Raw genomic sequence first — 18,713 nt, 5'->3', positions numbered from 1 at the left:
AAATCAAAACAAAACCAAACAAAAAGCACAGAAACCTCTACACTATGTGATGGCCTAAGACAAAGCAATATGAAGGTCCTTGTATGACAGTGTGTAAATTCCATCCTGTGGCAGACAGAACAAATGACAGAGAAGCGTGCGGAGCTGCGGGGAGCCAAGAATTGTGATCGAGCAACTAGAGTAATGAAAATACACAGAGAGAGGAGTTGAAGGGGGAGGGAGAAAAATAAGAGCAAATGATGTTAAGCCCTTCCTGTCCCCAAACTCTACCACCCTGTCTACCATAAGGTAAATGGACGTCCTGGCCATCTCTTGAGGAGCTGCCTAGAATCAGTTCTAGAGTTGTGCAGGAATCATAACCCTAGGGCGAGGTTTAGGATATGGACTGGTGACAGAGAGGCTGAGACCACACAGCACACAATAGACAGGTTCATTGTGTTCCAAGTGAGCTGAGCTATGGCCGAAAGCTACTGGGCATGGAGGTATGCCACCAGACACACAGCTGCTGAGAAGAATTTGAGTAGTGTCTTGCCCAGGCAGGGGTCAGGGGTCAGAGGTGAGCTGGTTCCCTGAAGCACTGGGGTGTATCATGTGGTTACCCAACCATTGGACCCTGTCACCCAGAGTCGCCAGGACAATCCTGCTTCGAAATACACTGTTCATCTTGGCCTACCTCTTGTCACAGTATTTCCTGAAACATTGACTCAGGGCAGCCTGACTGAGGGCTTCCCATAGCTGGTCTCCCCAGCGGGCTACTAACGAGATGCCAGACCCTGGGCCACTGGGTCGAGAGAGTAATCACGTCTCGTGTGAATGCACGCAGCCCAGCCTTGCTGTCATCATGGTGTTAATTCCATGTCACACAAATAAATGAAAGTCATTAGTCCTGTACGTTCTCCTAACTACCTGACCTTGAGTGTGTTCCTTGAATTCTCTGACCTCTGTCTACTCCCCTATCAGATTCAAAAAATCTAGCATACTACATGATTGTTGTGATAATTAGATAAAGGTAGCCATACAAAGGACTTAGCGTAGTGTCTGGATGAAGGGGCCAGCTGTTAATAAGAGAGGAGGACTTAGACCTTGCTGCCCTTCATGATTGGATTCCTGAGGCAGAATTCTCCTTTGTCATATATATTCATATATACATATATATATTCCATATGTTTCCTATACTAGAATAAATAAAATATATTCCATTAGAATATATAACCTATGGAATAGAATATATAGAGAAAATATAGAATACATAGAATATATATTCTTGAACACTTAGAGTATATATATTTTTTTCTAATGGAACATATATTCCATTAGAGAGAGATTTATAGTTTGAGGTTGTCAAATAATCTCCACTGTGATCCCAAAAAAATTTCTAATAGGAAACAGGAATTCTAATGAAACATGTGAAATCATAAAATCGTAAGATACATGGAATACCTAATTGTCATTCAAGCCTTTTATAAAATAGTTTTCAAGGTAGATGAGTTCCTCCTAATTGGTTCCAATAAAGAGAAGAATGAGATTAAGTGAAAGGGCTCTTGGGAGAGGCACAGATCTGGAGGATTTACGTGGAGTGGGCTGGCACCTCGATGATCCCTCGATGCTCGCTATTCACCAGGCAGATGAGCCTCCGTCCTGAGAGATGCTCAGAGCGCCAGATTCCCCGCAGCAGGTGCATGGTATCCGCTATGTGGGTGTTTTCTGCCATCTAGTGTTCAGTTTTGAGACCAGCAGCTACCTATGTGAGCAAAAGATCACCTACCCAGCTCCTATGTGGGAATCTCACAGGCCCTCAGGTGACTGCTTCTGCTCACCTTTGCAGAAAGTCTCCTTGGAGGAGTCCTGACCTTCCTGTGCGGTCACACAGGCCTGCGTCAGGCTGTTACAAAGCCAGGGATGCCGCTGAGTTTCTGTGGCCTCAGGCCAAGCCACGTCCCCCCAGACCGAGTTCACATCTCCTCTGGTCCCTGCCACTTTGCCATTCTGCAGCCCCTCTCTGATTTTAAATTCTGGTTTAAACAAGGATGCCCATACTTCCTTCATTACGAAAACTAAAATTAGGGGACATTTTAATGTCCACACAAGATTCCCTAAAATGACTGCCTGGTTCTGATGTTTCTCCCTCTCCCTGTCCCTTCCTCCCTCCCTCCTCTCTCTCTGTGCTAGTTCTGGGGCTTGAACTCAGGGCCTGGATGCTGTCTCTGAGCTTTTTCTGCTCATGGCTAGTGCTCTGTCGCTTGAGCCACAGCTCCACTTCCAGCATTTGGGGGTAGTTAATTGGAGATAAGAGTTTCTCAGACTTTACTGCATGAGCTGTCTTTGAACCGTGATCTTCAGATCAGCCTCCTAGTGTAGCTAGGATTACAGGCATGAGCCACTGGTACCAGGCAGGAACTATTCTTAATTACCTTATAGAGAGACTTCAAAGGTCATTAGTTCATGTACTGTAAAGTTCTTTAAGTGAAGTACAAATTAACAATGAGCAAGTTGCCTATTTGTCATATTTAGAGGGTTCTGGTCAATACTAGACAGGATTGTTTTTCCCACTGTGGAGCTTGAACTCAGGGCCTGGGTGCTGTCCTGAGCCTCTTTGTGTTCAAGGCTAGTGCTCTACCACTTTGAGCCACAGCACCACATCCAGTTTTTGAGTGATTAATTGGAGATAAGAGTCTCATGGGAACTTTTCTTCCCAGGCTGACTTCAAACCACAATCCTCATTTCTCAGCCTCCTGCATAGCTAGGATTACAGGCATGAACCACTGGCTCACCACAGAGAAATACCTGAGATGACGGATTTGCTGATAGCTGTGCTCTGCTCCACCCACAGTGTGTGGAAATACCCTCTGTAACCCGTAAGTGTGTGCAATTAACTGTTCATCAACCAAAAATAAGGCTTAAAAACAAAACAAAACAAGAAGACTCCTAAGTGCAACTTCATACCTGCTTCCGTTGAGTCAGAACACAATTAAATATGATTCTCTCGAAATCTGAGGGGCCGGCAGAGAAAGGGACAGCTGCTTTGCCACTTCTTGTTTCCTCTGATGACATTCAAGATGGACTGCCTGGGGGAAAAGGTGACTTTGCACCACTCTGCCACACAAATCTACATGTTCATTGCATTGTTTGCTTGTCTAAAGGAATTATTTCTCCTGAGGGTGGGGGAGGAGGGGGAGGAGTCATAGGGAAAATAGCTATTTAAAAAACAAAATTACCATCCACAATTGTTTCCAGTGTTAACGAGGGGGAAAGCATCAAAGGGCAAGTATTATTTCTACACAAGTAAGTAGTTCCCTATGCACTGCGAAAAGAAAATATGGGACAACCTAAGGCAGGCTTCTGCCAGCTGTTGGGGATTTGCATGAAAATGATCGAAGGGACTCTGCTCTACTTGAAGTGCAGCAAACCTCTGTCTGTCTTCCCTAAGAAGCTCTCTGAGTCGGCAGGTGTGGCTCATTCGTAACTACTTATACCTGTGGACGTTGTAATTCTCGTGACTGCTCGTATGAATTTTCCTAGCTGTCTGAATGAACAGGAATCGTTGGAGACATCAGACCATCCATGCAGACGTTGGTAAACTGGCAGCCGGTGACTTTGAACTCCTGCTATGCATACTCTTCTTCTCTAATCCTTCGGTGCTGACTGGCTCCATTATACCCACAGGAATTATACCTAGAATCTGGAGGCCTTTGAAATCACAAGAACTCACTCATCATCATCATCATCATCATGCAATATTGACGTTTTTAGTTTGGGAGTGGCCAGATTGAATTTATCTAGAAGAACAAAGAGGCAGTGTTGATCTTGAATTCTGGAAAATGGCTTCGTTTTGTATGCCAGCAGATGCATTCTGAGGAGGAGCAGAAGGGTGGAATGAGAGAGCAAGCATAGAGTTGAGCTTGGTGAAGTCTGAAGGGAATAACTGTCCTTCCTGGCCTGGCCTGGCCTGGTAGCCTTTATTTCTGTGCGGATCTGTGAGTTCGGATTTGTGCTCTGACCTAGGGAGGGACATGTGGGGAGGAAGAACCTAGAGGTTTGTCATAACCGGAAGAGGAAGATGGAATCATTTGTTGACCATGTGTCCCCAAGCTAAGAGGGCAGCCTGTCTGGCCATGTGCGCTGCTTGCTGGGTTTGATCCCGTATTAGGGAGGGGAGGGGGATGGACGCTTGGAGGGAAGGGGTGGGAAGATTGTACGGCATCTTAAGAGAATGGAGTCCACCTGAGTGGGTGCTTTCCCAGTCTAGAGACACAGAAGCAAAGAGCCCCCCCTCCTCCACAAGAACCACTCTGGAGGTGAATTAAGAATTCCCAACAAGCCATTACTTAGGGACAGCCAGGCAGCCTTCGGGAGTGGTGGGTGATGCCAGAGCACACGGCGGTATGTTGGATTTGTAGGGCACACATTCTATTCCCCCCTGCAGAGGTCCGTACCTGACCAGTACCCGGCGTCCCCAGCTCCTGGGGAAATCAATTTTAAGATGGCAAACATCCCTCCAACGATGAGGAGAGGAAAAGAGGGAAATCAACGATTTTTGATCACTTACAGACTGAGTACATAATCCTGGCACTCCTGGAGTCTTACACAGCAAATGAGAGACACAGACAGACAGACAGACAAAGACAAAGAGCAGAGACAGAGAGAGGGAGGAAGAGAAGGAGGGGAGAGGAAGAGGAGAGAGAACGTGGAAAACACAGAAAGAGAAAGAGAAATAGGAGAGAAAAGCCAGGCAGTGGCTTTTCATCCTAGCTACTCAGGAGGCTGAGATCTGAGGATCCCAGTTCAAAGCCAGCCCGGGCTGAAAAGTTTGTCCAAGTAACGACCAGAAAACTGGAAGTGGCGCTGTGGCTCAAGTGGTAGAATGCTCGCCTTGAGCTGAAGAGCTGAGGGACAGCGCCCAGGCCCAGAGTTCAAGCCCCACGACCGACAACAACAACAAAAAAGCTAGTGGCACCAGTCCTGCAATGACCATAAAAGCAGTCACCAAGCCATGTCTGCACAGCCCTCACCCGATGTGAGCTTCCATGGCCCATTCAGGTTGGTAATATGTGGATGGACCCATCCCACAGCAAGTAGTCACCAGCAAGCATTTGGGCAGGATTGGCATCTGTACCCACCACCCAGAGGAACTAAAAAACTAGAGACCAGGTACTGGGTGACTAGGTGCCGCCTCTGGCCTACAGAAAGTCCAACAAAGATTCAAAATGGGTAGCGAAGCAACATGAAATTCTAAGGCTTTACTAATTTGTCTCGTGTAAAATCCAGAGTTTTGTCAATTTAGGCCATGTGTGGCCATTAAAACACCCAGATTTAGAATATTTTCACCGCCACAGAAAGTTGTCTCAAGCCGGTTTTACAAGTAATCAGCCACAGGCAAAACCTGCTCACATTTCTTTCATCTATTTATCAATCCACCTATCACTTATCTGTCATCTACCTATCTGTCTGGCATGTACATATCAATCATCTATCTGTCTGATCCATCTAATCCATTACCTATCAGACAGGTTAGAGATTTTGCATAAAAAGAGTTAGGCCATGTGAAGTCTTTTTTGCCCAGCTTCTTTCACTTACCATGTTATTAAAGCACATTCATGTCAGAGTATCTGTTCCCATTAACTGGGATAGAAAATACACACCATTTAATAGCATGGCACATTTTATCTACCCATTTATGTCACAGGCTACATCCATCATGGCAGGTCCTAGAAGCAACCAGAATTCTGCAGTGTCTGGAGAGAGGAGTTTGAAGTTCCTCAGGTGTGGGATCCAGGTTCTGTGGTCTGGAGGCCAGAAGTGATCCAGATGTGCTGTCGTAGAAGCCGTTGGTGCAGAGTCTGTGGTGGGGATGGGCAGCCCTGGTGTGGCTCTGCTCTGGACCTTTCATGTCACCACCTGGGTTAGCATTCGATGCCCATCCATTCCACACGCTATGAAAGCAAACAACGAGGTTCATCACTACAAGGTGGGAAGGTGAAGACTAGAATTCTAGCTATGGAAATTCTTCTTAACCTTTCCTCAAATTATTATTTCAGAACCTGCAAGAACTTGACTGGTAGTATTCCTATCAAATGAGTGAGATTCCCTGAGAGCAACTCAGCTACCAGACATCCTCGGCCCTCACGCCCAGATCACCTCAGCCCTCAGAGGAGACTGTGGAAGGAAGGACATGCCCCACCCAGGAAAACACAAACAATATTATTATGCATGTGGAGAACTCAAAAGAATAACTTGAAACTCACACGGAGAAATCATCATATTTCATAACCGAGCCATTGGTGGAATGGAGTTGTAAAAATCCATACATTGTATACATCTACATGTAAACCAATATGATATTTAGTGAAGGAGAATTCTCTATTTATAATCATTAAACTCATAAGAAAACAGATTTTTTTTTAAAAAATGCTTGGGTATAAATGTACAAAGAATGAGCCGATAGTAGAATGCAATTACTTTATCTTTGTTCTTGCAGAAAGAGGAGATAGAGAGAGAGACAGACAGACAGACAGACAGAGACAGAGAGACAGAGAGAGACAGAGAGAGAGAGACAGAGAGAGAGAGAGAGAGAGAGAGGAGAGAGAGGCTCTAGGAAGGCACAGAGCAGTCTGTATAATCCCTGTACCTCCAGGATCTTGCCCTTCATGAAGTTCAACCTTCAACCTTAGACCCAGAGGATTCTGGGAGAGGTCACAGATTTTGCACAAGGAGCTCTTCTGTGGCCAGATACTATGGGTACAGATACTATGACTCTTTTACTCAAAGATGGAAACTCAAGAAACAAAGAAAGGTCACCCAAGTTGCTTTTAATGGTCCATTAATAAATCCAACAGCGTTTGCCTATCCGTGTCACATGCTTAGGAGAGCAAACAAAGTGGTTCATCTCTACAAGATGGGAGAGTGAAGGCTAGAATTCTATCTACTGAAATTCTTTTTAACCTTTCCTCAAATAATATTATTTCAGAAGCTTGGGAAACAAAGATTTCGATCTCAGCAAATAGCACTTCAATTCTAATTGTTTACATTCACCAGGGACAGAGTGAAGTCAAGAATTCCTTTTCTATTAAATAGAAGATCATCAAATTTCCCTGAAACACCTTCCCAAAGTGACAAATATTCATGAAGTAAAAAAAAAACTTACACAAACCCTCTCCACAAGAAGAAAAGCTTGGGTTGTCGGATAGCATCCTGAATACAGTGTCGTCAGCAACAGCCTTTTTTGGTGTGTGAAATGTCAGAAATACTAACAAAAACTGTCAATATTTAAAAAGTATCACCTTTTCTTTCCTGATGATAAAAAAATCAATATATGTTTCATTGCTGGCAGAAAAACTTAGGAAAAGCATTCTCCATCCTGTTTTGATATTTTCAAAAAAGAACTACTCTCAATATTATTGTCTTTTATTGTTATTCAGCTCCGTTACGTAAGTGCATAAGTGCTCTGTGCTTGGGGGAGGGGGAACAAACTCACCTGTCACTATTGAGTTCAAAGCCCCCTCATCCATTACTGAGAAAATGCATCTGCCCCACAGAGACACAAGAATCACCATTCCTGATAGGAGGGAATTTGGCCAGGATACACATTGCCAGCACTGGTGTTCTATGGTCCCTCGGTATGCCAACAAGCACCTTCTCATTGAGTCCATGGTTTCCATCACTATTTGTAAACAGAAAAAAATAACTACAATAAGGGAGGGGTAACACTATTCAAAATGAAATGTCCTCATTATCTTACTTAGGTAACTTCACATCCCCTTTACAATAATTTTTTTAACTGAACTTACAAATGAAGAATAGACTGCTGGTTTTCTGGAAAAGAGATGGAATGAGAGGGCCGAAGTGTGATTCACGCGGTAGAGGCCTGCCTAGCAGGAGCAAAGCCCTGAGTTCAAACTCTGATCTTGTAGAGACAGGCAGGAGGGAGAGGAAGAGAAAGGGAGGAGGCAAGGAAGAAGAAGGAGGGAGAAGGAAAGGGAGGGAGAAGGAGAGAGAGAGAGAAGAGGAACTGAAGGATGAGAATGTAGCGATTAAAGAGCAGTAGAAGAGAGCTCACATAGATGGAATTATATCGCATGCTAATTGTATCACTGTCCATTTCCTGGTTGCTATGGGCTACATTCATGTCTTCATATCACATGCTCTGTAAGTGGCAGGAGTCATTATTACTGCTATAATACCATAGTTCTCATTCTGTGCTGAGACTTGGGAAGACAATACAACTACTGAGTGTTTTACAGGCCATGTCCTGCAGTTGTAATCACAGCTGCCATCCTGTGCTTTCTCTACAACCCACAGACGTGGAAGCCTCAGCCTTTTTGGGCAAAGGACCCACAGCCTCGCATTGTGTGTGCGGTGTGTGTGGGCATCTGGCCACTGCCAGGGGTCCCTCTCAGGGAGGACTTCGACATCCTTCTCTCTGGGGAGAGAATAATCAATCCACCCGCAGAGACACTGTTCAGAGAATTCTGACACGAGCCAAATGCCTGAGAAAATGAAATTGGCAAGCCTCACTGCTGACAATCACACCTCGATCAACAGGAGAGAAGGGCGTGAGAAAGTTCTTTTCTGTTCCCCATCTTCTGTGAAACAGAGTTGATGTCCCTTGGATAAATGGAGAGTTGGATTTCTCTGATTTCCTGTGCATGCAAATCCTATGGTTTTCTGCATTTGTTCAAAGGACACTTTAGGGTTTCCAGAGGAAAGAAAAGACAGCGATGCCAAATTGTGTGTGTTAGCAAGCCAAAACGTGTCTCTCCTTATTTCTCTGCAGCAGTCATCAGCACAATGGGGTATCCTGAATTTCAGCAATAGGTCAACATATCTGGGAAAGACAGCTAGTGAGAGAAATCTGATGGGAAAATAGCACAAATTGCCTCCTGTTTCTTGGGAGAAGGAAATTCAGGGTCTCTCCTCTTTGTCATCCTCCTCCTCCTCCTCTTCCTCTTTCTCCTCTGCTCCTCTTCCTCTCCTCTCTCCTCTCTCTCTTCTCTTCCTCTCTTCCCCTTCTAAATTTGTCATTTACAAGATAGATAGATAGATAGATAGATAGATAGATAGATAGATAGACAGACACACATATGTCTTAATGATAAAGCTCAAAAGAATCATACATGCCTCTTATCTAACCCCAGACCAAGAAGCAGAACACACAACAAAAGTGTTGATGTAAGTGAAAGCTGAGAGAGTATTTTGAGTGTTCTTTTAAAATGACTATTCGTAGTGATTAAAGATCTAAGTAGTGATCTTCTCTCTGAAAGCTACAAAAAACGACAAAAGCATGATATGTATTTACACCTTGCTCCAGCTCATGTTAAAAAAAAGAAAGAAAAGTGGAGTTAAAATGAAGATAGGAGAAGAGTGCTGGAGCAAATACAAGAAGCACGGAGCAGAGGAAGGAAAACAACACAGCAAGAGAAGGCAGGGCAAACAATGGCAAGTAGAAATAATTAGCGATGCTAGACTAAATCAAAATAGAGGAGGCTCGTGGAATTGGAAGAGCCAAATCAAAGCTCAGGACAAAGGAAAGGGGGTGGGAGCAGCAGCAGCAAGATTCAGGAATTGAAAAGTAAGCAACATATCTTTGGCTTAAACAGGTAGGCTGCTCATGGTAACACTTGCTCTGGGAGGATGACAAACGCAGCTCCTTTTCCCTTCTTCTTGTGTGTGGTTAGGGGGTTTGTTTGCTTTTTTTTAGTAGTCCACACTTCATTAGCTCAGTGTCAATTTATTGATATTTAAAACTTGCTGCAGAGATAAAAGTCATTCTCTGAATGTCAGTACACTGTATCTTCTGGAAGGTCTGTGTAGATTCACAGCCATCGGACACATTGGGCAGACAAGCCACGAAGAAGAAATCCTGGAGGCACAGTGGCCTCTGTGTATGGTCTGTTATTGATTGCTCCACAGAGAGGATCAGAAAAGGCAAGAGGCTCAACCTACAGGGAATAATTTTTATGGAACATATCCACTCATGAATGTTATAACCATAACCATTGATTGGTTGTTGTTGTGGTGGTGGTGGTTGTAAAGGTTGTTTTGTTGTTGTTATTGTAAAGGTGATGCACAGAGGGGTTTGCAGTTACTTAAGTCAGGTAACAAGTACTAAGGAGTACTAATGAGTGACCCCACTCCACAAGTTCATTTTCAACATAGTGTCTAGTGAGTATCCCTGATGCATCTGTTCACCCTTTGTCCCACTATTTCTGTGCTCCCCCTTACCCTCCAAAGACAGATACACAAACAAGAATAAAAGAAAAAAAAACAATAGCCAATAACAAAAAGAAACCCCTTATTTCCATTTCCTGGAGTTCATTTCAACAAATAGCATTTTAAATGATCATATGCACATAGCTATTGAGCCCTTGTGATCCTCTCCTAAGGATATCCTCCTCGGTCTCACTGTGTGAATCATGACCATTAATTGCATAGATAAATGAGGAGAACTTGGGTATGTTTGTGAGCTGGGGGAGGGCAGGGAGGGCAGTTTGACGTCTTGGTATTGCGCATGCTTTTCCAGTCCAACAGCCCCTTCATTCCCCAACAGCAGGTAGAGAGTCTTTTGTTTGGGTGAGGAGATATGGCTGGAGAAGAGCTGGTGGGTTTACCTTGACATTGAGCTCGTACAGTGACATTTTCCTGTTGGCATAGCCAGCCCCTTGGCATGAAGGTTCACGAGGATGGAAAGAGAGGTGTGGGCACCCTCATGTGTGGGTATCCAAGATGCAACTGAGTAACAAAATAAACCTCTCCAATGTTTCCACACCCAGAAGCACCCCCCAAGCCCTGCAGGGACCAGAGCAGTCACCCACTTCATAACTGCCCCATTGCACTAAGATGCCACCATGGGGAGGAGTCTAAATTTCCGTAAGACTTGTCAGCTCTCCCATATCCATCTGGTGGAGTCATAGCACACAGTAGGCCTGTCCATACACAGGGCAGAGAACTGAGGAACAGGAGAGCAGGGTGCCAGTAGTTCACGCCTGTAATCCTAGCTATGCAGTAGGCTGAGATCTGAGGATTGTGGTTCAGAGCTAGCCCAGGTAGGAAGGTTCATGAGACTCTTATTTCCAATTAACCACCTGAAAATTGGAAGTGGTACTGTAGCTCAAAGTGGTAGAACACTAGCCTTGAGCAAAAGATCTCAGGGGCAGGGCCCAGGCCCTGAGTTCAAGCTCCATGAGAGCCAGATGGGAGCCAGGAAATAGGAAAGGATCTAGGAAAAGACCTTGGTTTTCTGTCTTCCTTGACAGAACATATTATTGAAAAAGAAAATGTGGATTAAACTGACATGATTCCTTAATTGCCATAGAAGTTAACTACATAGAGCTTGGGCTCTTGGCACTTGGGTTAAAATCCAAGTTCTTTTTATTTATGGCTGTGGTATCTCAAGGGGAGCGACTCAGCCTTGAGTTCTTCAACTGTGACAGGCTAAGACTCAGATTAAATATTTAACACATGAAAGACACTTGACATACTTGAGAGATCAAGGAAGCACTCAATAAGTTTTGTATTTGTATTGTTTGCATTATCATTACTTATGGTTGGTATTTATCATCACTAACACATTAGTAATAATTAGCAGTGCTTTAATGAATGAGAATCCACTTCCTTCCAACTGCACAGTATCCATTAAAATATGGATTTATCCTCCTGTTTACAAGGAACTCTTCGTTCTTAATTATGGTATTAGTTTTAATTATACTGTTAGTATAATCATATGAATGATGTATCATAACTATCCCAATAGATTAAGAAGGAACAACAGGACCCGCCAGGGTCATATTAATCATGATAATAATATTATGTGAATGAAAACTCGCAGTGTACTGAAGGCTTTCCCAAAGGGAAACCAATAGTTCCCAAGAGAAATTTACCAAAGGGAAAATCAATAATCTCATGACTACTCCACAGGCCTTGAAAGGTCCTGGGATATGAAAAAAGCCCTAGGGGACATCACAAAATGCTCTGGGATTAGCCTCCATGGTCATTATCCTGCTTTGTCCTTCCAAGGTGGCCATGATTCTTCTTGGCCCCAGGTTATGACCTGTGCCTTCTTTTCCAAGTGACAACTCATCAGGGTGCCCAGACCGCCATATAGCTGCAATTTACTTGCAGATTAACAACCCAAACAATGGCCCCAACACAATCCATCTCCTTGCATAGGAATATGCTTAAGATGTAAGTCATGAATCTAACCACATGAGTCTAACCAGCCCTTACCTACAAGAGTATAAAACAAATAGATCAGGGCCACTTGCTGATTCCCTTAGTGTCACCAGAGCCTCTTCATGTCCTTCTCCATTTCTATGTCATCAAGAGGGAGAAAGACTGTATTCTATCCTCCAATGATGTTAAGATAGTGCAGGGGGGATTCATTCATTATTATTGTACATCATTTATTACTATTGTATATTCATTTGTTATTGTATCTCCAGATACCTGTGGCTCAGTAATGATAGACATTCATATATACAAATGTTTTTCATAGATGCCTTGGTGGCTTTTCATGAACTTGCTGTGTGGCCGTAGGCATGTTAGTCTCTCTATCATTCACCTCTATCTCTTATAAAATGGGTATGAGCTGTGATCAACTTATTTCCCCTTAAACACATCATCCTCATCTTTACCCACTGGGTTTTCAAAGACAGAGTCAAATCATATGTTGAATTTTAATTTTCCAAGATTTCAAAGTAGGATATTGTTCGGAAAAGGCATGGCTGATTGACTGGAAAGTTAAATTGTGTAAAATGCTGGTACCATGTGATACTGGCACATAAAGTGTGTGTGCTTGTGTGTGTGAGTGTGTGTGTGTGTGTGTGTGTGTGTCCTGTTGAGAAACTTGATCACCAGTAGGCTGTAAAGAGATTATTTTTGAGATTACTATTACGTTTGAATTCATACACTTACCCAGAATCTACTATAAATTAATTTTACAGTATAAGAAAGAGGCTTTAGTAAACAGCAACTGATTGCTATTAAGATAAAGGCTCCAGGGCTGGGAATATGGCTCAGTGATAGAGTGCTTGCCTTGCATGCATGAGGCCCTGGGTTCAATTCCTCAGCACCACATAAACAGAAAAAGCCGGAAGTGGTGCTGTGGCTCAAGTGGTAGAGTGCTCACCTTGAGCTGAAGAGCTGAAGGACAGTGCCCAGGCCCAGAGTTCAGGCCCCACAACTGGCAAAAAGAAAAAAGAAAACATAAAGTCTTCAAAAAAAAAAAAAAAAGACTCCTGTTCAGAAGCTTCCTACTGCACCATGTGACACACACACACACACACACACACACACACACACACACACACACACACACACACACACACACACACACACACACACACACACACACACACACACACACACACACACACTACTTCAAGGCCCCCAGGCTGCCCCCTTCCTTCCTCTACCGGTCTCTGTTCTCTCTCTGGCTCTTCCAGCTCGTTCCCTGGATAATCAGATATCCTTCCAGGGCATGAAATGGCCTATTTGTCTTTCTGAAGCTTCCTGGTCTGTCTAAAGTAAGGAGCCTCTGTAAACAGCCCCACACAGTCTTTATAAAGCACTTGACAAACCATTGGGGTGGTTAGATGGAAATCACAATGAGGAAAGCTGCAGCACACCCAACCCATGTTTGCCATCTTTAGCTTTGCCAGGCTGCATAGAGAATGAAAATGGAGTGATGACTGGGGAAGCAGAAATAGCTTGGAGTCTTCTAAGGGTATGGGGCCTGACCCTAGCTGTTTGGTTTCTGCTTGCCTTAAACAAACAAACAAACAAAAAACCCTCAGCTTTGGGGTTACCTTAGACAGCCACCTACCATTATCTTGGGAGAAGGGGAGGAAAGGGAAGGGCCTTCAGAGAAGGGAGGGCCAGAGGGAAGACCAATAGTTGGAGTCTAAGGAGTGCTAGCACCTCTTAGAGGACAGTACCCAGTGCTCAGCAAGGTTCCTACATTTCCTATGTGCATCTTACAAGAAGCTTTCAGTCAGGGCTAAAAATAAAAATAAAATTACATTGTCTCCAACTGAGCAGCTAGAGACCATGTTCATTATATACAACTAAAGTGGGCTGTGTATTGTGAAAGTACCTGGAAGAATAGCATTGCATGATTTTTAGAGACAAAAAAATAATAATAGTAAAAGTAAAGAAGGGGGGGAAAGAAAAGGAAAAAGAGCCCTTCTATCTCAAAAGGCACAGATGTTTCCTAATGCGAAAGATGTGGACTGCAGCCAGTTTTCAAAGTCCCTTGAAATTAACAGGTTATATTGAAGGTGCTGCTGCAGCCTTTTCTAATAAATAAGAGTAGCCTCCTGTGACTGGTAAAGAACCTCTAAAGTCTGATTCTTAAATCCATTTCTAGAAGCCAATGAGGTGAAAATAACATGAAATTTAAATGGTCAGAATTCGATACAATTAAAAAGGGCCAGCCATTAGCTGGAAGACAATAGAATACATGGTATGATGGAGAGTCCATTATAGATAAACATATTTTTCTACCTGTGCAAGAAATACCTAATACATGTGGCTTGAAATGTTTTTGTTGACTTCTCCTCCCTCAAGTTTAAGCAATTATCCTGATAAAATTATTTCATAGCTGAACACTCGTGCTGTAATCCTAGCTACTCATGAGGCTGAGATCTGAGGATTATGATTCAACACCAGCCCAGACAGGAAAGTCTATGAGACTCCAATTAATCAGCAAAAAGCTGGAAGTAGAGCTAGGGCTCAAATGGTAAAGTACCAGCCCTGGAGTCCAGGCCTGAGTTCAAGTTCCAGTGCCAGTACAAAGATAGATAGATAGATAGATAGATAGATAGATAGATAGATAGATAGATAGATAGATAGATAGATAGATCTTGTTTCCTGAGGGAAAAAAGTAGACAATATCAATACAATATTCCTAAACATATCAATTATTTCTTGAAGCGACACCCAATATTAATGGTGGCAGCACCAACTACAGAAGCTACTTTGAAGTAATGAACGGTGATACTCTGTAGATTTGTGGCCATCTTCTTTGAAGATCTTCGTAAATAATCTATCATTGACAGAATGTTGAAATGGTTCAGCAAGTGTTGCAGCGGAAGCGCACAGGCCAGGGTGTGGGGTTAGAAGTATAGTACAGCAGCTCAAAAGTAAACAAGAGACTTGAGGGACTCTTTGTTCTTAAGCAGAAAGAAAATCATAGAGACACAGAAATAGAGATTGTAGAACTACACCTGGTTTTCATACTGACATGTCAGACTCAGTGCTTTGGGGCTCTTGGTGTCTTCAGCTCACAGCCCTTCTGGCACCATTCCCCCTACAGTCTTCCTCTGTTTGAATCAGCTAGGTTGGCATCCATTAGTTCCCCCACTAAAGAGTTAGCCTTTTCATTTCTCATGCATTAAAAAAAAAAAAAAACTCCCAAGGAAGTCTCCTATTGGTCCACCCAGGATCACATGTCCTTGCCAGAACCAATCACTGTGGCCTAGCTGCTTACTCTGATTGGGTAGCTCAGGTCTTCCTTCTGAGTCCAGACAAGGATGGGATTGGTCAGGACGGTTCCATGGATGAAAGAGGAGAAGTTGCTGAAAGAGGAACAGCAACTTTCAGAAGGCAGGATGGAAATTACAGCTCACTCAGCCAAGTCTGGCTGTAAGTGATCTTCCTCAGAAAGAATGAGGTCAGTGGAAATATTCCGCAGAGTCTATCCAGGTGGGCTGCAGATAGCTCCTCCCACCCCTTTCTCCCTGAGTAAGCTCTACTCAAAGATAAACTAGGAAAAGAAGGGGGACTGAAGGTGTAGCTCAGCAGTACAGCATGTGCCTGGCACACAGTAGGCCCTGATTTGATCTTTGGTAATGCCAGAAACAATACAACAAAAATCATCATCAGGTACATGCTGAGAGATTTGGGATGAGAGTTAATTATTCTCTCTCTCTTTTTCTTTTGTCCTTTGATGTTATTGTTGCTGTTTTGTTTTCAAATGACCCTGAGGTTTCAACTCAAGATCTGGTCCTTGCTAGGCAAGTGCCACTTGACCCAAGCCTCCAACTCTTTAAACTTTACTTTATTTTCCAATAGGGTCTCAAGTTTGGATCCTCCTACTTATGCCTTCTGAATAACCTGGATTACAGGTATGATTTCCCCCATGCCTGGCCCATGTAATGGCTCGCTAAATATGGACATTGTATTATGTTCCAACCAGCGTTTCAGATACTACATTGGGCCAAGCTGATCTCAGAAAGTCTGTAGGTTCTCACAAGTCCGAAATGTTTAAAGCACCTACCTGTCACCCAGCAGAACACACACACATAGAAAAACAAAACAACGCAGGGTTTTGTCTGCCATCTACTGGTTGTTGGTGAGAAAGACGATCATCTTTATGTGTGTAAAAGACCTTATCCTTCCATTTTCTGTGTATGGGCATCACAAAGACTCTAGGCATTTTCTTCAACTTACTGAGGCATGCCCCCCCAAGTTGCCTCTGGGCTGAGAACAAAAGCAAATTCTCCAGAGCTTTCAGGTCCTAGGCTGATCCCTGTAACAGGTGTTTCAAAGCTGCTTTTGCTAAGGAAGCAACGATTTCTGACTTGGACCTACAAATTAACTGAAAGCCAGAGAAAAGTATGGCATCCCAAATCGGAAGCTGGCATCTCACACCTGTAATCCTAGTTACTCAGGAGACTGAGATCTGAGGATCATGTTTCAAAGCCAGCCCAGACAGGAAAGCCATGAGACTCTGACCTTCAATTAAATATCAAAAAAGCCCGAAGTGGAGCTGTGGCTCAAGTGACAGTGCACCAGTCTGAGTGAAAACTTCAAGAAATAGTACCCAGGTCCTGAGTTCAAGCCCCAGTACTAGCACTAATTAAATATGACATCAAGGTTAGCCTACCATTGGAATGTCTTGTCTCTAGGATCTCTTTCGATTCTGATGCTGGTAATCTTTCTCCTCTGTTTTATCATTTAAGTACAAATTTTAGTTATTTTCCTGACCTTTGCAAAAACATTAAATATTTTAGACTGATTGTATCTCTTGGTTGTATGTCTCCTTTTACAGGATTCTACTGCTATCATTATTATTCCCGTATTTCTCACTTGCTTCAAGTGTAATTTCTCTTCATTTTCCAGCTTCATCGGTGATGAAGAACATTTCATCATATCGACCTGGCATGTGTAGAACTATAAACTTCCTTATGAACTGTAAAAAATGAGTGGCGAGCGAGAGCAACCAATGCGAACTTAAAGCTTTCTTGGTGGGACAGACCTGCCAGGCTGCTTCAAGCAGAATGGAGGCAGCAGCCATGGACAGGTGTGGATTTAAACACAATTTCAGGGGACAGTCCCATAGGTCACTTGGGAAGTCCCATGGGGCACATTGTGTAGACTATGGGAATTTGGGGGTGGGGTCAGTTCCGAGCAGAGGTGTTATGAAGGTGTTATGTGGACCACAGGAATTGGGAGGAGAGTCACATTCTGAGGAGTATAGTGAGACTGTTGTAACTGGGGTGGGAATTTGTATGTCACTCCAGGAAAACAATACAACATTGGGGAAATAGAAACTTAACAGATTTTTGTAAACAGGTAGGGACACCAGTCAGCAAGCTGACTCTGAGACCTTAAATGAACACCAGTTTCGGCTCTGCAATTTTTATTTGTTGTACTTTCATGTTCATACAATCAATGATACTAATATATCATGGGATTTATTATATAATTTGTGGGTTAATATGCAGCAGATTGGATTAGTTTATAAAATTGGAACCATTCCCAGACAGCTTGGGTTAACAGTTTCTATTTTCATTCTGTTGTAATCAGGAAACGTATTCTGATTTACTTTAAAAAAAGAAGTTTCATGGTCCCATTTATTGAGTGTAGCTGGTTATAATGTTTTCACAAATGTCAATTAAATCAATTAAATAGCTGCACATGTCTTCTGCATCCATATTTCTTTCTGTCTACAGGCACTGCCAATTGTTGCGCCTTGTATTATGACTTCCATATTTTCTCCTGAGTTTTGCCAAATTAAGAGTGACAGATACACTTTGTTGGGGTTTCGTTGTTGTCGTTTCGGTTTGGTTTGGTTTTGGTGGCACCTGGGTTTGAAATCAAGGCCTTGAGCCTGCTCTCTGCCACTTAAGCTGCGACTCCAGCCTTTTACACTGTGCATCATCATTATTATTATGTTAACATGGGGTCTTGAGTTTTTGCTCAGGGCTTGCCTGACTTCTGTCCTACTTATATTTCCTTAGCTGGAATTACGGGCCTACCGTCACGGTGGAGTTGGAGTTAGATGCCCGAAGTGTGATCCTCGTGGTCGCTTCCTGCATGGGGATGTGCCTGGAAGTTTCGTGTGTCAATGTGCGCACATTTAGAACTGCCGCGTCTTCTGGACGGAAACGTCTTCTTGACTTTTAAGCCGTCGTGACGTAACCCACTTCCCTCTCCCTTACCTTGAAGTGGGTTTTCTCTGAGCATAAATACAAGAACGGGGCATTCTACTTGGCAGCACCATCGAGTCAGGCGAATCCTGTGAGGCCAGCGGGGTCTACACTGTGCTGTCACCGTCACGCTCGTGAAGTGGGGACCCCGAGCCCTGGGGGTGAGGGGTCCTGTCCGGGGAGTCCGCTCGACTCCTCCAAACTTACCATCCAGGAGAGGCTGGCTGGCGGGACCGAGGTCCCCGCCAGCCCAGGAGCGCTGGGGAATTGGGTGGAGGATGGAGTCCT

The 18,713-nt window shown here is 43.6% G+C and overlaps 1 long non-coding RNA gene across 1 annotated transcript in view; it reads left to right on the top strand.

Moving 5' to 3' along the window:
• Positions 1-17,293, top strand: part of LOC138826692 (uncharacterized) — a 61,669-nt gene extending 44,376 nt beyond the window's left edge. The window contains exons 2-3 of the long non-coding RNA XR_011371812.1: positions 16,066-16,118; positions 17,116-17,293. This is a non-coding gene — a long non-coding RNA (uncharacterized lncRNA). The remainder of the gene's footprint in view (positions 1-16,065; positions 16,119-17,115) is intronic.
• The last annotated feature ends 1,420 nt before the right edge of the window (positions 17,294-18,713 follow it).

The sequence above is a fragment of the Dipodomys merriami genome, unplaced genomic scaffold (genome assembly GCF_024711535.1).
Source record: "Dipodomys merriami isolate MVZ:Mamm:240054 unplaced genomic scaffold, mDipMer1.0.p SCAF_148, whole genome shotgun sequence".
NCBI lineage: Eukaryota > Metazoa > Chordata > Mammalia > Rodentia > Heteromyidae > Dipodomys > Dipodomys merriami.
The sequence above is the reverse complement of the archived record's forward strand: the minus strand, read 5'-3'. Positions and strand labels throughout refer to the sequence as shown.